Raw genomic sequence first — 16,163 nt, forward strand, 5'->3', positions numbered from 1 at the left:
TCAAGCGCGATTGGTGAATGACGCCCGAGCAGGCGTGGATTTCTTTGCGCATGTGCAATAGCAGTGTAATTACAAAGCGCTGTCGGCTATTTTCGGCTGCTTTCTTCGGAGAGCTGTGGGTGACGCGGAGAAAGCAATGCTAGGGGCGGGGCATCCGTGTGATTGACAGCTCTCCTGGGCATTGTTGACCAGTCTCGTGGTCAGTGCGCATGCGTGTAGTGGCGCTCGGGGGAATGGCTTTGCTCCGTCGTTCCGGTGTCTTGTCCTCGGATGTGCTCGGTGATGATCGCTGTTTTAAAACCGTATCTTCCGCCGGTTCCCAGAGGAGGAAGGTCGTACCTGTGATTGCAGCTGTGAAGTCAGGCCGTATAGCCTCGGGCTCAGGTTGTATGCGACCCGCTGATGTCACCAGGAGTCCGGCCCTGAACAGAACACAGTCCGCGGCTTCTGCAGGGTGTGTAGGCCACAGCAGGAAGCCCCCGAGCAGAACAGGAAGCAACCCCAACTCTGATTACTGGAGACCCCCCAGTGCTGCGTGCATCCCGGGGCTCTTGTGGCGCTGAGGCTCCTCTCTGGTTACAGTGGCCCCCCATAAACTCCTCTGTGTACGGATGGCGGCCCCCCTACGTAATACAGATTGCGACCCCCCCCCCCCCATTGTACAGATGGCGACCCCCTCACCCCCCCATAATACAGACGGTGACCCCCCCCCTACGTAATACCGATAGCGACCCCCTCCCCCACACCGTGTACAGATGGCGGCCTCATAGACTGTAAGCTCTTGTGCCCCCCCTATTTCCTCCCCATAGACTGTAAGCTCTTGTGTCCCCCCTATTCCCTCCCCATAGACTGTAAGCTCTTGTGTCCCCCCCTATTCCCTCCCCATAGACTGTAAGCTCTTGTGTCCCCCCTATTCCCTCCTCATAGACTGTAAGCTCTTGTGTCCCCCCTATTCCCTCCCCATAGACTGTAAGCTCTTGTGTCCCCCCTATTCCCTCCCCATAGACTGTAAGCTCTTGTGTCCCCCCTATTCCCTCCCCATAGACTGTAAGCTCTTGTGTCCCCCCTATTCCCTCCTCATAGACTGTAAGCTCTTGTGTCCCCCCTATTCCCTCCTCATAGACTGTTAGCTCTTGTGTCCCCCTATTTCCTCCCCATAGACTGTAAGCTCTTGTGTCCCCCCTATTCCCTCCTCATAGACTGTAAGCTCTTGTGTCCCCCCCTATTCCCTCCCCATAGACTGTAAGCTCCTGTGTCCCCCTACTTCCTCCTCATGGACTGTAAGCTCCTGTGTCCCCCTACTTCCTCCTCATGGACTGTAAGCTCTTGTGTCCCCCCTACTTCCTCCTCATGGACTGTAAGCTCTTGTGTCCCCCCCTACTTCTTCCTCATAGACTGTAAGCTCTTGTGTCCCCCCCTACTTCCTCCTCATAGACTGTAAGCTCTTGTGTCCCCCCCTACTTCTTCCTCATAGACTGTAAGCTCTTGTGTCCCCCCCTACTTCTTCCTCATAGACTGTAAGCTCTTGTGTCCCCCTAGTTCCTCCCCATAGACTGTAAGCTCTTGTGTCCCCCTAGTTCCTCCCCATAGACTGTAAGCTCCTGTGTCCCCCTACTTCCTCCTCATGGACTGTAAGCTCTTGTGTCCCCCCTACTTCCTCCTCATGGACTGTAAGCTCTTGTGTCCCCCTACTTCCTCCTCATGGACTGTAAGCTCTTGTGTCCCCTCTACTTCTTCCTCATAGACTGTAAGCTCTTGTGTCCCCCCTATTCCCCCCTCATAGACTGTAAGCTCTTGTGGCCCCCCCCCTACTTCTTCCTCATAGACTGTAAGCTCTTGTGTCCCCCTACTTCTTCCTCATAGACTGTAAGCTCCTGTGTCCCCCTACTTCCTCCTCATGGACTGTAAGCTCTTGTGTCCCCCCTACTTCCTCCTCATGGACTGTAAGCTCTTGTGTCCCCCCTACTTCCTCCTCATGGACTGTAAGCTCTTGTGTCCCCCTACTTCCTCCTCATGGACTGTAAGCTCTTGTGTCCCCTCTACTTCTTCCTCATAGACTGTAAGCTCTTGTGTCCCCCCTATTCCCCCCTCATAGACTGTAAGCTCTTGTGGCCCCCCCCTACTTCTTCCTCATAGACTGTAAGCTCTTGTGTCCCCTCTACTTCCTCATAGACTGTAACCTGTTGTGTCCCCCTATTTCCTCCCCATAGACTGTAAGCTCTTGTGTCCCCCTTACTTCTTCCCCATAGACTGTAAGCTCTTGTGGCCCCCCTATTCCCTCCCCCCTCATAGACTGTAAGCTCTTGTGTCCCCCCTATTTCCTCCTCATAGACTGTAAGCTCTTGTGTCCCCCCTACTTCCTCCTCATAGACTGTAAGCTCTTGTGTCCCCCCTACTTCCTCCTCATAGACTGTAAGCTCTTGTGTTTCCCTATTCCCTCCTCATAGACTGTAAGCTCTTGTGTCCCCCTTACTTCTTCCTCATAGACTGTAAGCTCTTGTGTCCCCTCTACTTCCTCCTCATAGACTGTAAGCTCTTGTGTCCCCCCTACTTCCTCCTCATAGACTGTGAGCTCCTGTGTCCCCCCTACTTCCTCCTCATAGACTGTAAGCTCTTGTGTCCCCCCTACTTCCTCCTCATAGACTGTAAGCTCTTGTGTTTCCCTATTCCCTCCTCATAGACTGTAAGCTCTTGTGTCCCCCTTACTTCTTCCCCATAGACTGTAAGCTCTTGTGTCCCCCCCTATTCCCTCCACATAGACTGTAAGCTCTTGTGTCCCCCCCTATTCCCTCCACATAGACTGTAAGCTCTTGTGTCCCCCCCTATTGCCTCCCCATAGACTGTAAGCTCTTGTGTCCCCCCTACTTCTTCCTCATAGACTGTAAGCTCTTGTGTCCCCCTTACTTCTTCCCCATAGACCGTAAGCTCTTGTGTCCCCCCCTAGTTCCTCCTCATAGACTGTAAGCTCTTGTGTCCCCCCCTATTCCCTCCCCATAGACTGTAAGCTCTTGTGTCCCCCTATTCCCTCCCCATAGACTGTAAGCTCTTGTGTCCCCCCTATTCCCTCCCCCATAGACTGTAAGCTCTTGTGTCCCCCCTATTCCCTCCCCCATAGACTGTAAGCTCTTGTGTCCCCCTATTCCCTCCTCATAGACTGTAAGCTCGTGTCCCCCCTATTCCCCCCTCATAGACTGTAAGCTCTTGTGTCCCCCCTACTTCTTCCTCATAGACTGTAAGCTCTTGTGTCCCCCTGATTCCCTCCTCATAGACTGTAAGCTCTTGTGTCCCCCTATTCCCTCCCCATAGACTGTAAGCTCTTGTGTCCCCCTATTCCCTCCCCATAGACTTTAAGCTCTTTTGTCCCCCTATTCCCTCCCCATAGACTGTAAGCTCTTGTGTCCCCCTATTCCCTCCCCATAGACTGTAAGCTCTTGTGTCCCCCCTATTCCCTCCCCATAGACTGTAAGCTCTTGTGTCCCCCTATTCCCTCCTCATAGACTGTAAGCTCTTGTGTCCCCCTATTCCCTCCTCATAGACTGTAAGCTCTTGTGTCCCCCTATTCCCTCCTCATAGACTGTAAGCTCGTGTTCCCCCTATTCCCTCCCCATAGACTGTAAGCTCGTGTTCCCCCTATTCCCTCCCCATAGACTGTAACCTCTTGTGTCCCCCCTATTACCTCCCCATAGACTGTAAGCTCTTGTGTCCCCTTATTTCCTCCCCATAGACTGTAAGCTCTTGTGTCCCCTTATTTCCTCCCCTTAGACTGTAAGCTCTTGTGTCCCCCCTATTCCCTCCTCATAGACTGTAAGCTCTTGTGTCCCCCCTATTACCTCCCCATAGACTGTAAGCTCTTGTGTCCCCTTATTTCCTCCCCATAGACTGTAAGCTCTTGTGTCCCCTTATTTCCTCCCCTTAGACTGTAAGCTCTTGTGTCCCCCCTATTCCCTCCTCATAGACTGTAAGCTCTTGTGTCCCCCCTATTCCCTCCTCATAGACTGTAAGCTCTTGTGTCCCCCCCTATTCCCTCCTCAGACTGTAAGCTCTTGTGTCCCCCCTACTTCCTCCTCATAGACTGTAAGCTCTTGTGTCCCCCCTACTTCCTCCTCATAGACTGTAAGCTCGTGTCCCCCCTACTTCTTCCTCATAGACTGTAAGCTCTTGTGTCCCGCCCACTTCTTCCTCATAGACTGTAAGCTCTTGTGTCCCACCTATTCCCTCCCCATAGACTGTAAGCTCTTGTGTCCCCCCTACTTCTTCCTCATAGACTGTAAGCTCTTGTGTCCCCCCTACTTCTTCCTCATAGACTGTAAGCTCTTGTGTCCCCCCTATTCCCCCCCCATAGACTGTAAGCTCTTGTGTCCCCCCTATTCCCTCCCCATAGACTGTAAGCTCTTGTGTCCCTCCTATTCCCTCCCCATAGACTGTAAGCTCTTGTGTCCCTCCTATTCCCTCCCCATAGACTGTAAGCTCTTGTGTCCCTCCTATTCCCTCCCCATAGACTGTAAGCTCTTGTGTCCCCCCTATTCCCCCCTCATAGACTGTAAGCTCTTGTGTCCCCCTTATTCCCTCCTCATAGACTGTTAGCTCTTGTGTCCCTCCTATTCCCTCCCCATAGACTGTAAGCTCTTGTGTCCCCCCTATTCCCCCCTCATAGACTGTAAGCTCTTGTGTCCCCCTTATTCCCTCCTCATAGACTGTTAGCTCTTGTGTCCCCCTATTTCCTCCCCATAGACTGTAAGCTCTTGTGTCCCCCCTATTCCCTCCCCATAGACTGTAAGCTCTTGTGTCCCCCCCTATTCCCTCCCCATAGACTGTAAGCTCTTGTGTCCCCCCTATTCCCTCCTCATAGACTGTAAGCTCTTGTGTCCCCCCTATTCCCTCCCCATAGACTGTAAGCTCTTGTGTCCCCCCTATTCCCTCCCCATAGACTGTAAGCTCTTGTGTCCCCCCTATTCCCTCCCCATAGACTGTAAGCTCTTGTGTCCCCCCTATTCCCTCCTCATAGACTGTAAGCTCTTGTGTCCCCCCTATTCCCTCCTCATAGACTGTTAGCTCTTGTGTCCCCCTATTTCCTCCCCATAGACTGTAAGCTCTTGTGTCCCCCCTATTCCCTCCTCATAGACTGTAAGCTCTTGTGTCCCCCCCTATTCCCTCCCCATAGACTGTAAGCTCCTGTGTCCCCCTACTTCCTCCTCATGGACTGTAAGCTCCTGTGTCCCCCTACTTCCTCCTCATGGACTGTAAGCTCTTGTGTCCCCCCTACTTCCTCCTCATGGACTGTAAGCTCTTGTGTCCCCCCCTACTTCTTCCTCATAGACTGTAAGCTCTTGTGTCCCCCCCTACTTCCTCCTCATAGACTGTAAGCTCTTGTGTCCCCCCCTACTTCTTCCTCATAGACTGTAAGCTCTTGTGTCCCCCCCTACTTCTTCCTCATAGACTGTAAGCTCTTGTGTCCCCCTAGTTCCTCCCCATAGACTGTAAGCTCTTGTGTCCCCCTAGTTCCTCCCCATAGACTGTAAGCTCCTGTGTCCCCCTACTTCCTCCTCATGGACTGTAAGCTCTTGTGTCCCCCCTACTTCCTCCTCATGGACTGTAAGCTCTTGTGTCCCCCTACTTCCTCCTCATGGACTGTAAGCTCTTGTGTCCCCTCTACTTCTTCCTCATAGACTGTAAGCTCTTGTGTCCCCCCTATTCCCCCCTCATAGACTGTAAGCTCTTGTGCCCCCCCCCCTACTTCTTCCTCATAGACTGTAAGCTCTTGTGTCCCCCTACTTCTTCCTCATAGACTGTAAGCTCCTGTGTCCCCCTACTTCCTCCTCATGGACTGTAAGCTCTTGTGTCCCCCCTACTTCCTCCTCATGGACTGTAAGCTCTTGTGTCCCCCCTACTTCCTCCTCATGGACTGTAAGCTCTTGTGTCCCCCTACTTCCTCCTCATGGACTGTAAGCTCTTGTGTCCCCTCTACTTCTTCCTCATAGACTGTAAGCTCTTGTGTCCCCCCTATTCCCCCCTCATAGACTGTAAGCTCTTGTGGCCCCCCCCTACTTCTTCCTCATAGACTGTAAGCTCTTGTGTCCCCTCTACTTCCTCATAGACTGTAACCTGTTGTGTCCCCCTATTTCCTCCCCATAGACTGTAAGCTCTTGTGTCCCCCTTACTTCTTCCCCATAGACTGTAAGCTCTTGTGGCCCCCCTATTCCCTCCCCCCTCATAGACTGTAAGCTCTTGTGTCCCCCCTATTTCCTCCTCATAGACTGTAAGCTCTTGTGTCCCCCCTACTTCCTCCTCATAGACTGTAAGCTCTTGTGTCCCCCCTACTTCCTCCTCATAGACTGTAAGCTCTTGTGTTTCCCTATTCCCTCCTCATAGACTGTAAGCTCTTGTGTCCCCCTTACTTCTTCCTCATAGACTGTAAGCTCTTGTGTCCCCTCTACTTCCTCCTCATAGACTGTAAGCTCTTGTGTCCCCCCTACTTCCTCCTCATAGACTGTGAGCTCCTGTGTCCCCCCTACTTCCTCCTCATAGACTGTAAGCTCTTGTGTCCCCCCTACTTCCTCCTCATAGACTGTAAGCTCTTGTGTTTCCCTATTCCCTCCTCATAGACTGTAAGCTCTTGTGCCCCCTTACTTCTTCCCCATAGACTGTAAGCTCTTGTGTCCCCCCCTATTCCCTCCACATAGACTGTAAGCTCTTGTGTCCCCCCCTATTCCCTCCACATAGACTGTAAGCTCTTGTGTCCCCCCCTATTGCCTCCCCATAGACTGTAAGCTCTTGTGTCCCCCCTACTTCTTCCTCATAGACTGTAAGCTCTTGTGTCCCCCTTACTTCTTCCCCATAGACCGTAAGCTCTTGTGTCCCCCCCTAGTTCCTCCTCATAGACTGTAAGCTCTTGTGTCCCCCCCTATTCCCTCCCCATAGACTGTAAGCTCTTGTGTCCCCCTATTCCCTCCCCATAGACTGTAAGCTCTTGTGTCCCCCCTATTCCCTCCCCCATAGACTGTAAGCTCTTGTGTCCCCCCTATTCCCTCCCCCATAGACTGTAAGCTCTTGTGTCCCCCTATTCCCTCCTCATAGACTGTAAGCTCGTGTCCCCCCTATTCCCCCCTCATAGACTGTAAGCTCTTGTGTCCCCCCTACTTCTTCCTCATAGACTGTAAGCTCTTGTGTCCCCCTGATTCCCTCCTCATAGACTGTAAGCTCTTGTGTCCCCCTATTCCCTCCCCATAGACTGTAAGCTCTTGTGTCCCCCTATTCCCTCCCCATAGACTTTAAGCTCTTTTGTCCCCCTATTCCCTCCCCATAGACTGTAAGCTCTTGTGTCCCCCTATTCCCTCCCCATAGACTGTAAGCTCTTGTGTCCCCCCTATTCCCTCCCCATAGACTGTAAGCTCTTGTGTCCCCCTATTCCCTCCTCATAGACTGTAAGCTCTTGTGTCCCCCTATTCCCTCCTCATAGACTGTAAGCTCTTGTGTCCCCCTATTCCCTCCTCATAGACTGTAAGCTCGTGTTCCCCCTATTCCCTCCCCATAGACTGTAAGCTCGTGTTCCCCCTATTCCCTCCCCATAGACTGTAACCTCTTGTGTCCCCCCTATTACCTCCCCATAGACTGTAAGCTCTTGTGTCCCCTTATTTCCTCCCCATAGACTGTAAGCTCTTGTGTCCCCTTATTTCCTCCCCTTAGACTGTAAGCTCTTGTGTCCCCCCTATTCCCTCCTCATAGACTGTAAGCTCTTGTGTCCCCCCTATTACCTCCCCATAGACTGTAAGCTCTTGTGTCCCCTTATTTCCTCCCCATAGACTGTAAGCTCTTGTGTCCCCTTATTTCCTCCCCTTAGACTGTAAGCTCTTGTGTCCCCCCTATTCCCTCCTCATAGACTGTAAGCTCTTGTGTCCCCCCTATTCCCTCCTCATAGACTGTAAGCTCTTGTGTCCCCCCCTATTCCCTCCTCAGACTGTAAGCTCTTGTGTCCCCCCTACTTCCTCCTCATAGACTGTAAGCTCTTGTGTCCCCCCTACTTCCTCCTCATAGACTGTAAGCTCGTGTCCCCCCTACTTCTTCCTCATAGACTGTAAGCTCTTGTGTCCCGCCCACTTCTTCCTCATAGACTGTAAGCTCTTGTGTCCCACCTATTCCCTCCCCATAGACTGTAAGCTCTTGTGTCCCCCCTACTTCTTCCTCATAGACTGTAAGCTCTTGTGTCCCCCCTACTTCTTCCTCATAGACTGTAAGCTCTTGTGTCCCCCCTACTTCTTCCTCATAGACTGTAAGCTCTTGTGTCCCCCCTATTCCCCCCCCATAGACTGTAAGCTCTTGTGTCCCCCCTATTCCCTCCCCATAGACTGTAAGCTCTTGTGTCCCTCCTATTCCCTCCCCATAGACTGTAAGCTCTTGTGTCCCTCCTATTCCCTCCCCATAGACTGTAAGCTCTTGTGTCCCTCCTATTCCCTCCCCATAGACTGTAAGCTCTTGTGTCCCCCCTATTCCCCCCTCATAGACTGTAAGCTCTTGTGTCCCCCTTATTCCCTCCTCATAGACTGTTAGCTCTTGTGTCCCTCCTATTCCCTCCCCATAGACTGTAAGCTCTTGTGTCCCCCCTATTCCCCCCTCATAGACTGTAAGCTCTTGTGTCCCCCTTATTCCCTCCTCATAGACTGTTAGCTCTTGTGTCCCCCTATTTCCTCCCCATAGACTGTAAGCTCTTGTGTCCCCCCTATTCCCTCCCCATAGACTGTAAGCTCTTGTGTCCCCCCCTATTCCCTCCCCATAGACTGTAAGCTCCTGTGTCCCCCTACTTCCTCCTCATGGACTGTAAGCTCTTGTGTCCCCCCTACTTCCTCCTCATGGACTGTAAGCTCTTGTGTCCCCCCCTACTTCTTCCTCATAGACTGTAAGCTCTTGTGTCCCCCCTACTTCCTCCTCATAGACTGTAAGCTCTTGTGTCCCCCCCTACTTCTTCCTTATAGACTGTAAGCTCTTGTGTCCCCCCCTACTTCTTCCTCATAGACTGTAAGCTCTTGTGTCCCCCTAGTTCCTCCCCATAGACTGTAAGCTCCTGTGTCCCCCTACTTCCTCCTCATGGACTGTAAGCTCTTGTGTCCCCCCTACTTCCTCCTCATGGACTGTAAGCTCTTGTGTCCCCCCTACTTCCTCCTCATGGACTGTAAGCTCTTGTGTCCCCCTACTTCCTCCTCATGGACTGTAAGCTCTTGTGTCCCCCCTATTCCCCCCTCATAGACTGTAAGCTCTTGTGTCCCCTCTACTTCTTCCTCATAGACTGTAAGCTCTTGTGTCCCCCCTATTCCCCCCTCATAGACTGTAAGCTCTTGTGGCCCCCCTACTTCTTCCTCATAGACTGTAAGCTCTTGTGTCCCCTCTACTTCCTCATAGACTGTAAGCTCTTGTGTCCCCTCTACTTCCTCATAGACTGTAACCTCTTGTGTCCCCCTACTTCTTCCTCATAGACTGTAAGCTCTTGTGTCCCCTCTACTTCCTCATAGACTGTAACCTGTTGTGTCCCCCTATTTCCTCCCCATAGACTGTAAGCTCTTGTGTCCCCCTTACTTCTTCCCCATAGACTGTAAGCTCTTGTGGCCCCCCTATTCCCCCCTCATAGACTGTAAGCTCTTGTGTCCCCCCTACTTCCTCCTCATAGACTGTAAGCTCTTGTGTCCCCCCTACTTCCTCCTCATAGACTGTAAGCTCTTGTGTTTCCCTATTCCCTCCTCATAGACTGTAAGCTCTTGTGTCCCCCTTACTTCTTCCTCATAGACTGTAAGCTCTTGTGTCCCCCCTACTTCCTCCTCATAGACTGTGAGCTCCTGTGTCCCCCCTACTTCCTCCTCATAGACTGTAAGCTCCTGTGTCCCCCCTTACTTCTTCCTCATAGACTGTAAGCTCTTGTGTCCCCTCTACTTCCTCATAGACTGTAAGCTCTTGTGTTTCCCTATTCCCTCCTCATAGACTGTAAGCTCTTGTGTCCCCCTTACTTCTTCCCCATAGACTGTAAGCTCTTGTGTCCCCCCCTATTCCCTCCACATAGACTGTAAGCTCTTGTGTCCCCCCCTATTGCCTCCCCTTAGACTGTAAGCTCTTGTGTCCCCCCTACTTCTTCCTCATAGACTGTAAGCTCTTGTGTCCCCCTTACTTCTTCCCCATAGACTGTAAGCTCTTGTGTCCCCCCCTAGTTCCTCCTCATAGACTGTAAGCTCTTGTGTCCCCCCCTATTCCCTCCCCATAGACTGTAAGCTCTTGTGTCCCCCCCTATTCCCTCCCCATAGACTGTAAGCTCTTGTGTCCCCCCTATTCCCTCCCCCATAGAGTGTAAGCTCTTGTGTCCCCCTATTCCCTCCTCATAGACTGTAAGCTCGTGTCCCCCCTATTCCCTCCCCATAGACTGTAACCTCTTGTGTCCCCCCTATTCCCCCCCCATAGACTGTAAGCTCTTGTGTCCCCCTATTCCCTCCTCATAGACTGTAAGCTCGTGTCCCCCCTATTCCCCCCTCATAGACTGTAAGCTCTTGTGTCCCCCCTACTTCTTCCTCATAGACTGTAAGCTCTTGTGTCCCCCTGATTCCCTCCTCATAGACTGTAAGCTCTTGTGTCCCCCTATTCCCTCCCCATAGACTGTAAGCTCTTGTGTCCCCCTATTCCCTCCCCATAGACTTTAAGCTCTTTTGTCCCCCTATTCCCTCCCCATAGACTGTAAGCTCTTGTGTCCCCCTATTCCCTCCCCATAGACTGTAAGCTCTTGTGTCCCCCCTATTCCCTCCCCATAGACTGTAAGCTCTTGTGTCCCCCTATTCCCTCCTCATAGACTGTAAGCTCTTGTGTCCCCCTATTCCCTCCTCATAGACTGTAAGCTCTTGTGTCCCCCTATTCCCTCCTCATAGACTGTAAGCTCGTGTTCCCCCTATTCCCTCCCCATAGACTGTAAGCTCGTGTTCCCCCTATTCCCTCCCCATAGACTGTAACCTCTTGTGTCCCCCCTATTACCTCCCCATAGACTGTAAGCTCTTGTGTCCCCTTATTTCCTCCCCATAGACTGTAAGCTCTTGTGTCCCCTTATTTCCTCCCCTTAGACTGTAAGCTCTTGTGTCCCCCCTATTCCCTCCTCATAGACTGTAAGCTCTTGTGTCCCCCCTATTACCTCCCCATAGACTGTAAGCTCTTGTGTCCCCTTATTTCCTCCCCATAGACTGTAAGCTCTTGTGTCCCCTTATTTCCTCCCCTTAGACTGTAAGCTCTTGTGTCCCCCCTATTCCCTCCTCATAGACTGTAAGCTCTTGTGTCCCCCCTATTCCCTCCTCATAGACTGTAAGCTCTTGTGTCCCCCCCTATTCCCTCCTCAGACTGTAAGCTCTTGTGTCCCCCCTACTTCCTCCTCATAGACTGTAAGCTCTTGTGTCCCCCCTACTTCCTCCTCATAGACTGTAAGCTCGTGTCCCCCCTACTTCTTCCTCATAGACTGTAAGCTCTTGTGTCCCGCCCACTTCTTCCTCATAGACTGTAAGCTCTTGTGTCCCACCTATTCCCTCCCCATAGACTGTAAGCTCTTGTGTCCCCCCTACTTCTTCCTCATAGACTGTAAGCTCTTGTGTCCCCCCTACTTCTTCCTCATAGACTGTAAGCTCTTGTGTCCCCCCTACTTCTTCCTCATAGACTGTAAGCTCTTGTGTCCCCCCTATTCCCCCCCCATAGACTGTAAGCTCTTGTGTCCCCCCTATTCCCTCCCCATAGACTGTAAGCTCTTGTGTCCCTCCTATTCCCTCCCCATAGACTGTAAGCTCTTGTGTCCCTCCTATTCCCTCCCCATAGACTGTAAGCTCTTGTGTCCCTCCTATTCCCTCCCCATAGACTGTAAGCTCTTGTGTCCCCCCTATTCCCCCCTCATAGACTGTAAGCTCTTGTGTCCCCCTTATTCCCTCCTCATAGACTGTTAGCTCTTGTGTCCCTCCTATTCCCTCCCCATAGACTGTAAGCTCTTGTGTCCCCCCTATTCCCCCCTCATAGACTGTAAGCTCTTGTGTCCCCCTTATTCCCTCCTCATAGACTGTTAGCTCTTGTGTCCCCCTATTTCCTCCCCATAGACTGTAAGCTCTTGTGTCCCCCCTATTCCCTCCCCATAGACTGTAAGCTCTTGTGTCCCCCCCTATTCCCTCCCCATAGACTGTAAGCTCCTGTGTCCCCCTACTTCCTCCTCATGGACTGTAAGCTCTTGTGTCCCCCCTACTTCCTCCTCATGGACTGTAAGCTCTTGTGTCCCCCCCTACTTCTTCCTCATAGACTGTAAGCTCTTGTGTCCCCCCTACTTCCTCCTCATAGACTGTAAGCTCTTGTGTCCCCCCCTACTTCTTCCTTATAGACTGTAAGCTCTTGTGTCCCCCCCTACTTCTTCCTCATAGACTGTAAGCTCTTGTGTCCCCCTAGTTCCTCCCCATAGACTGTAAGCTCCTGTGTCCCCCTACTTCCTCCTCATGGACTGTAAGCTCTTGTGTCCCCCCTACTTCCTCCTCATGGACTGTAAGCTCTTGTGTCCCCCCTACTTCCTCCTCATGGACTGTAAGCTCTTGTGTCCCCCTACTTCCTCCTCATGGACTGTAAGCTCTTGTGTCCCCCCTATTCCCCCCTCATAGACTGTAAGCTCTTGTGTCCCCTCTACTTCTTCCTCATAGACTGTAAGCTCTTGTGTCCCCCCTATTCCCCCCTCATAGACTGTAAGCTCTTGTGGCCCCCCTACTTCTTCCTCATAGACTGTAAGCTCTTGTGTCCCCTCTACTTCCTCATAGACTGTAAGCTCTTGTGTCCCCTCTACTTCCTCATAGACTGTAACCTCTTGTGTCCCCCTACTTCTTCCTCATAGACTGTAAGCTCTTGTGTCCCCTCTACTTCCTCATAGACTGTAACCTGTTGTGTCCCCCTATTTCCTCCCCATAGACTGTAAGCTCTTGTGTCCCCCTTACTTCTTCCCCATAGACTGTAAGCTCTTGTGGCCCCCCTATTCCCCCCTCATAGACTGTAAGCTCTTGTGTCCCCCCTACTTCCTCCTCATAGACTGTAAGCTCTTGTGTCCCCCCTACTTCCTCCTCATAGACTGTAAGCTCTTGTGTTTCCCTATTCCCTCCTCATAGACTGTAAGCTCTTGTGTCCCCCTTACTTCTTCCTCATAGACTGTAAGCTCTTGTGTCCCCCCTACTTCCTCCTCATAGACTGTGAGCTCCTGTGTCCCCCCTACTTCCTCCTCATAGACTGTAAGCTCCTGTGTCCCCCCTTACTTCTTCCTCATAGACTGTAAGCTCTTGTGTCCCCTCTACTTCCTCATAGACTGTAAGCTCTTGTGTTTCCCTATTCCCTCCTCATAGACTGTAAGCTCTTGTGTCCCCCTTACTTCTTCCCCATAGACTGTAAGCTCTTGTGTCCCCCCCTATTCCCTCCACATAGACTGTAAGCTCTTGTGTCCCCCCCTATTGCCTCCCCTTAGACTGTAAGCTCTTGTGTCCCCCCTACTTCTTCCTCATAGACTGTAAGCTCTTGTGTCCCCCTTACTTCTTCCCCATAGACTGTAAGCTCTTGTGTCCCCCCCCTAGTTCCTCCTCATAGACTGTAAGCTCTTGTGTCCCCCCCTATTCCCTCCCCATAGACTGTAAGCTCTTGTGTCCCCCCCTATTCCCTCCCCATAGACTGTAAGCTCTTGTGTCCCCCCTATTCCCTCCCCCATAGAGTGTAAGCTCTTGTGTCCCCCTATTCCCTCCTCATAGACTGTAAGCTCGTGTCCCCCCTATTCCCTCCCCATAGACTGTAACCTCTTGTGTCCCCCCTATTCCCCCCTCATAGACTGTAAGCTCTTGTGTCCCCCCTACTTCTTCCTCATAGACTGTAAGCTCTTGTGTCCCCCTGATTCCCTCCTCATAGACTGTAAGCTCTTGTGTCCCCCTATTCCCTCCCCATAGACTGTAAGCTCTTGTGTCCCCCTATTCCCTCCCCATAGACTTTAAGCTCTTGTGTCCCCCTATTCCCTCCCCATAGACTGTAAGCTCTTGTGTCCCCCTATTCCCTCCCCATAGACTGTAAGCTCTTGTGTCCCCCTATTCCCTCCCCATAGACTGTAAGCTCTTGTGTCCCCCCTATTCCCTCCCCGTAGACTGTAAGTTCTTGTGTCCCCCTATTCCCTCCTCATAGACTGTAAGCTCTTGTGTCCCCCTATTCCCTCCTCATAGACTGTAAGCTCGTGTTCCCCCTATTCCCTCCCCATAGACTGTAAGCTCGTGTTCCCCCTATTCCCTCCCCATAGACTGTAACCTCTTGTGTCCCCCCTATTCCCCCCTCATAGACTGTAAGCTCTTGTGTCCCCCCTATTACCTCCCCATAGACTGTAAGCTCTTGTGTCCCCTTATTTCCTCCCCATAGACTGTAAGCTCTTGTGTCCCCTTAGTTCCTCCCCTTAGACTGTAAGCTCTTGTGTCCCCCCTATTCCCTCCTCATAGACTGTAAGCTCTTGTGTCCCCCCTATTCCCTCCTCATAGACTGTAAGCTCTTGTGTCCCCCCTATTCCCTCCTCATAGACTGTAAGCTCTTGTGTCCCCCCCTATTCCCTCCTCAGACTGTAAGCTCTTGTGTCCCCCCTACTTCCTCCTCATAGACTGTAAGCTCTTGTGTCCCCCCTACTTCCTCCTCATGGACTGTAAGCTCGTGTCCCCCCTACTTCTTCCTCCTCATAGATTGTAAGCTCTTGTGTCCCCCCCCATTTCCTCCTCATAGACTGTAAGCTCTTGTGTCCCCTCTACTCCCTCCTCATAGACTGTAAGCTCTTGTGTCCCCCCTATTCCCTCCTCATAGACTGTAAGCTCTTGTGTCCCCCCTACTTCCTCCTCATAGACTGTAAGCTCTTGTGTCCCGCCTACTTCTTCCTCATAGACTGTAAGCTCTTGCGTCCCACCTATTCCCTCCCCATAGACTGTAAGCTCTTGTGTCCCCCCTACTTCTTCCTCATAGACTGTAAGCTCTTGTGCCCCCCTATTTCCTCCCCATAGACTGTAAGCTCTTGTGTCCCCCCTACTTCTTCCTCATAGACTGTAAGCTCTTGTGTCCCCCCTACTTCTTCCTCATAGACTGTAAGCTCTTGTGTCCCCCCTATTCCCTCCCCATAGACTGTAAGCTCTTGTGTCCCCCCTATTCCCTCCCCATAGACTGTAAGCTCTTGTGTCCCTCCTATTCCCTCCCCATAGACTGTAAGCTCTTGTGTCCCTCCTATTCCCTCCCCATAGACTGTAAGCTCTTGTGTCCCTCCTATTCCCTCCCCATAGACTGTAAGCTCTTGTGTCCCCCCTATTCCCTCCCCATAGACTGTAAGCTCTTGTGTCCCCTCTACTTCTTCCTCATAGACTGTAAGCTCTTGTGTCCCCCCTACTTCCTCCTCATAGACTGTGAGCTCCTGTGTCCCCCCTACTTCCTCCTCATAGACTGTAAGCTCTTGTGTCCCCCCTACTTCCTCCTCATAGACTGTAAGCTCTTGTGTTTCCCTATTCCCTCCTCATAGACTGTAAGCTCTTGTGTCCCCCTTACTTCTTCCCCATAGACTGTAAGCTCTTGTGTCCCCCCCTATTCCCTCCACATAGACTGTAAGCTCTTGTGTCCCCCCCTATTCCCTCCACATAGACTGTAAGCTCTTGTGTCCCCCCCTATTGCCTCCCCATAGACTGTAAGCTCTTGTGTCCCCCCTACTTCTTCCTCATAGACTGTAAGCTCTTGTGTCCCCCTTACTTCTTCCCCATAGACCGTAAGCTCTTGTGTCCCCCCCTAGTTCCTCCTCATAGACTGTAAGCTCTTGTGTCCCCCCCTATTCCCTCCCCATAGACTGTAAGCTCTTGTGTCCCCCTATTCCCTCCCCATAGACTGTAAGCTCTTGTGTCCCCCCTATTCCCTCCCCCATAGACTGTAAGCTCTTGTGTCCCCCCTATTCCCTCCCCCATAGACTGTAAGCTCTTGTGTCCCCCTATTCCCTCCTCATAGACTGTAAGCTCGTGTCCCCCCTATTCCCCCCTCATAGACTGTAAGCTCTTGTGTCCCCCCTACTTCTTCCTCATAGACTGTAAGCTCTTGTGTCCCCCTGATTCCCTCCTCATAGACTGTAAGCTCTTGTGTCCCCCTATTCCCTCCCCATAGAC

The sequence above is a fragment of the Eleutherodactylus coqui genome, chromosome 2, assembly GCF_035609145.1.
Source record: "Eleutherodactylus coqui strain aEleCoq1 chromosome 2, aEleCoq1.hap1, whole genome shotgun sequence".
In the NCBI taxonomy this organism is placed as follows: domain Eukaryota; kingdom Metazoa; phylum Chordata; class Amphibia; order Anura; family Eleutherodactylidae; genus Eleutherodactylus; species Eleutherodactylus coqui.